The sequence below is a fragment of the Sander lucioperca genome, chromosome 6, assembly GCF_008315115.2.
Source record: "Sander lucioperca isolate FBNREF2018 chromosome 6, SLUC_FBN_1.2, whole genome shotgun sequence".
Lineage (NCBI taxonomy): Eukaryota > Metazoa > Chordata > Actinopteri > Perciformes > Percidae > Sander > Sander lucioperca.
The window spans coordinates 23,671,651-23,676,650 of NC_050178.1; the positions used below are offsets into that span (position 1 = coordinate 23,671,651).

At 40.5% G+C, this 5,000-nt stretch overlaps 1 protein-coding gene and 1 long non-coding RNA gene across 4 annotated transcripts in view; one reads left to right on the top strand and one right to left on the bottom strand.

The window, feature by feature from the left end:
- LOC116053772 overlaps positions 1 to 5,000 on the top strand; it is a 19,909-nt gene that overhangs the window by 8,596 nt on the left and 6,313 nt on the right. Inside the window, exon 2 of the long non-coding RNA XR_004105931.2 lies at positions 3,030 to 3,032. This is a non-coding gene — a long non-coding RNA (uncharacterized LOC116053772). The remainder of the gene's footprint in view (positions 1 to 3,029; positions 3,033 to 5,000) is intronic.
- Positions 1 to 5,000, bottom strand: part of mtss1 (MTSS I-BAR domain containing 1) — a 105,316-nt gene that overhangs the window by 6,140 nt on the left and 94,176 nt on the right. The gene's annotated exons all lie outside the window — the stretch shown is intronic.

Here is a 5,000-nt window from a genome sequence, read left to right on the forward strand (position 1 = left end):
AGGGTATGTGATGATGTGGGGGTATGGTGAAGGGTATGTGATGATGTGGGGGTATGGTGAAGGGTATGTGATGATGTGGGGGCCAAGGGAACTTTATCAGGATGCATAGTATCCTGGATCCATGAAATAACTGGCCTTTCAAAATAAAAGTCTGCCTGCCTCTATGGGAATTTAACACAGGGGTGTACTGACTTTTGTTGCCAGCGGTTTAGACATTAATGGCTGTGTGTTGAGTTATTTTGCGGGGACAGCACATTTACACTGTTATACAAGCTGGACACTTCATACTTTACATTGGAGCAAAGTGTAATTTCTTCAGTGTTGTCCCATTAAAAGATATAACGAAATATTTACTAAAATGTGAGGGGTGAACTCACTTTTGTGAGATACTGTACGTGTGCTGGGTCTCCCGACAGTTATAACTGATTGGTTTGTAGACGGGCTTCCCCGTCCTCTCGTATCCTCTCTCTGTCAAAGGTTTTGGCGGCTCTTTTTGTTTTGTTGCGTTGTTGAGAAGCGAGACGCAGGAACTGTACTCGGGGTTTGAGGAGCTGCAGCATTTAGAGGTAGTTTCAGGCAAACGGAAACCTACGCTGTACATTTACTACCACTTAACAAGTAAACTGCTGATATATTCTCAGCTCTGATAGCCGACAGCTGTCTGCTCTGAGCACATTCACCGTCTCTCTCTCTCACATACACGTAAGTTCTGAGCTGTTCCTTAAAGGAACACGCCGACTTATTGGGAATTTGTCTTATTCACCGTAACCCCCAGAGTTAGACAAGTCCATACATACCCTTCTCATCTCTGTGCGTGCTGTAACGCTGTCTGACGGCTCCAGAGGCATCAGGCCATCACAGTACATGCAGGTGAATGGTTCCAGTAATCCTACTGCTCCGAATAAGTGACAAAATAACGCCAACATGTTCCTATTTACATGTTGTGATTTGTAGAGTCACAGCGTGTACAAAAAACAACGTAACATGAGACACAGCCATCTTCTAACCGTAAACTAACCGGGAACTATATTCTCAGGCGGAAGAATATAGTACTTGGGTGGAATGATTTGCTTTGCAGCAAACCTGTCTGAGAATATAGTTCCCAGTTAGTTTACGGTTAGAAGATGGCTGTGTGTCATGTGATCTTGTTTTTTGTACACGCTGTGACTCTACAAATCACAACATGTAAATAGGAACATGTTGGCGTTATTTTGTCACTTATTCGGAGCAGTAGGATTACTGGAACCATTCACCTGCATGTTCTGTGCTAGGCTAAGCTACCGGTGGAGCCGTCAGACAGCGTTACAACACGCACGGAGATGAGGAGGGTGTGTATGGACTTATCTAAATCTGGGGGATACGGTGAATAAGACAAATTCCCAATAAGTCGGCGTGTTCCTTTAAGGAGCTTCCCCAGTCTTATAAAACGATGAGAGCCTGCCAGAGCTTCCTGTAATTGGTCCGAAAGTCCGAACCATCCAAAAAGTGTTTTCATACTGCAAACGAACCGAACCATGGTTCAGTTTGGTCCGGACCGAGACCACCTCTTTTGATCGGACCAAAATTTGGTCTTTTGATCCGGACCGTGGTCCGAGGCACCTTTCTCACCTGCAATTTTGGTTCGGACCAAACTGAAAACTCTGAAAGTCCGAACCAAATGAGGTAGGTGTGAAAACGGCCTTAGTTTACTGAATTATCGCACATCTTCCTTGTAGATATTTGGAAATCAATCTTAAATTTAAAAGCACACTAACTTGGTTTATGTCCATCATCACTCAACAGGCAGAGATCACAGGACTGCAGACAAGACACCACTGACAGATATATTGATGCATGGTTGAACGGTGTTAGAAGATGGCTTAGGTCTACGTTGCTTGGGTGTGTTCTGATGTTTGCATGGCTTCTTATACTGAATGTGGATACCGTTTGCTGTGTAGCTGTGCTGGGGTTTTGATGCTTCCTGTGGCTCTGCATGGCTAACTGAGAAAGCTTTTCTGTTGATTTAGCAGTCTGTCTGGTGTCTTGTTGACTTCTGTCTGTACAGATTAAGCTGTACTAATGTCTCGCTGTTTCCTGCTGCTCTGGGCTAAAATCATCTGGCCAAAGGACTACGGCTGAAAATTAGCCGGCTGGCTAACACTGGCACATTTACGGAAATGTTGAATAATGTGTGTTGTCCTTTATAAATAAAGAATCAATCAGTCAATCGATATTAATTAGGGCTGTCAGCATTAACGCGTTAATCGTGATGCGATTAAGGGCCGCCGCGATGCGATTAATTTTTTTTTATCGCAGAAATTCAGAGAAATTAATCGTTTCACAGCCCTATTTAGGAGTTACTAAACACTATATTGACTCTAGTAAGGATAGGGATTTTTAGTTTTTTAGTTAGGGACTTGGAGGAATTGTGCAATAATGACAGATTCACACGTTTTTCTTTTGTTTACAGTAAATAAATAATTACAAATCTTAAAATCAAGATCATAAAGTAACTTTCTTTGCATTAATTTGATTCCCAATCAAGATCCACTGGTAACAATGGCTTTCCATTGTTAATATGTACTTAAAAACTGTTCAGAAATGCAAAATAATAGAATTTTAATCATGTGATAAAATATGCGATTAATCACGATTAACTATAGACCTTCAGCGATTAAAAAAAATTAATCGTTTGACTGCCCTAGTAGTAACACTGGTGTAAACTACACCAAATGAAGACATGACAGAGTGGCCTCTGGTCACCAGTTCAGACCGACTGTCACCTTCAGGCTGTTTGATACGTTAGCGATGTTTCAACACCTTTTTCAGTCATTAGAATAAAACATTTTAGAGATGAAATAAAATCAATTCTTTGGTTCCAGCTTCTCAAATGAGGATTGCTTCTTTCCTATGTTGTATATGATTGTAAACTGAATAACTTTGGATTTTAGGCTCCTGATCAGACCATGTAAGCCAATTATAGATGCCACCTTATGCTGTGCGAAATGTTTTTTTTAAACTATTTTCTGACATTTTATAGATTAATCGAGAAAGTAAAATGCTGAAAACTGTTGGACTGCTAGACTGATAAACTCTGATACATCAGCTGATATTAGCTTGTCGCAGACATATCGTTATTGGTGTATATGTCTGCTACAAAGTACCAAGAAATGGCAGGAGAGAAAATGGCAAACCTGTGGTTGGGGTGATTTAGGCCGTGTTTACACTCATCATTTAAAGAGTCTCGCATCCCAATAAAATCCAGATGAGATTTGTGCATCGCTTTACAAAAGTTTCTCTCTTCTGTCACATCTGACAGGCACGTTACAAAGAAGAACTGTCATTTAGCAGAACGTAAGAGGTAGCAGCAATACGATTTTTTAATTTGAAATAAAAACAATCAACCTTTTGGTCACTTCTGACTAGGGTTGGGTACTGAAACCCGGTGCTAATACGGCACCGGTGCCTAAACGACTGGTATCTACCGGACCGAATTGCAACGCAGATTTCGGTGCCAATTAAATGCCTTTTGCGCTGCTCTCTGATGCTCCGAAACAGATGTTAGAGGCAACAGGAGCATCACTGCACGTAACGCTAGTTAACACTTCACTCGACAGCAGCTAACGTTAGCCTACCGTTAGCTAGCAGCTGGATTAAACACGGTTAAAATGCTGACACTAAACGGTGTAAAGTGTGACTGTATTTCACTGTAGAGGATCCAACAGCGGGACGTTAAGCAGTCTGCAGCTGCCGTTGTTGGAAAAACAACACAGACGGTGCATTCACTTGAAACTAGTAAGCCTCGTGGTGCATTCAAAGTTATTGTAAAATACCCTGCGGGTGATCACGGGGGGACATCCTCAGCGGTGAAACGCGAACGGGGGCTGGAGTATAATCTAGCTAGGTGGAACGCTAACGCTAGCCAGCCACCTGTTCAATCAATCCTGCTTGCAAGTGTCCGCTCATTAGACAAAAACTGGACTACATCCAACTTCAAAGAAACTCCCAACACGAGTTCAGAGACTGCTGTGTTTTTGTTGTTGTGGAAACAACAGTGTACCGGACTATCCAGCCTGTTTCTCTATCGCCGGGTAAGACTGGAGATGGGCTGTGTTAACACGGACTCGAGCTGCAACATTATTTAGGAGTTACTAAACACTATATTGACTCTAGTAAGGAGAGGGATTTGTAGTTTTTTTAGTTAGGTACTTGGAGGAATTGTGCAATAATGACAGATTCACACATTTTTCTTTTGTTTACAGTAAATAAATAATTACAAATCTTAGAATCAAGTTCATAAAGTAACTTTCTTTGCATTCATTTGATTCCCAATCAAGATCCACTGGTAAGAATTGCTTTCGATTGTTAATATGGACTTAAAAACTGTTCTGAAATGCAAAATAATAGAATTTTAACCATGTGATAAAATATGCGATTAATCGCGATTAACTATAGTAATTCAGCGATTAATCGCGATTAAAAAATATGAATCGTTTCACAGCCCTAGTTATTTTATCTGTTAAAAAAACAAACATGATTGGCCGGCAAGTCATTTGATTATTTAAAATCTTGATGATCAATATCATCAAAAATCCAGTATCCGTGGGGCTGTAATGATTGTGAGCGCTGAGCTTTTCGCAATAGTTTAGAATTGTTATTGAAGTGAAGAAGGTGGTTGGTGTTACTGGCTTTAAAAAGAGAGATGCACGTCACAGCGTGAAATAAGAAAAATCAACTATTAATTAACTCATTAATTATACTTTGAATGACTTTAAAGGAGTCAGGTGTCACTTGGAGACTACGGGCTGAAAACAAAAGACGTTGCAGCTTTAAGTATTTGCAAAAATCTACTAAATTGTCAGTCAAACACGTACTGAAAGACAAACAATGTATCAGAAGAGTCAAAGACACAAAACGACATCATAAAGATACAGACAATAGATACAACACGTTAAAGGTCCCATCACATGAAAATTTCACTTAATGAGGTTTTTTTTAACATTAATACGAGTTCCCCCAGC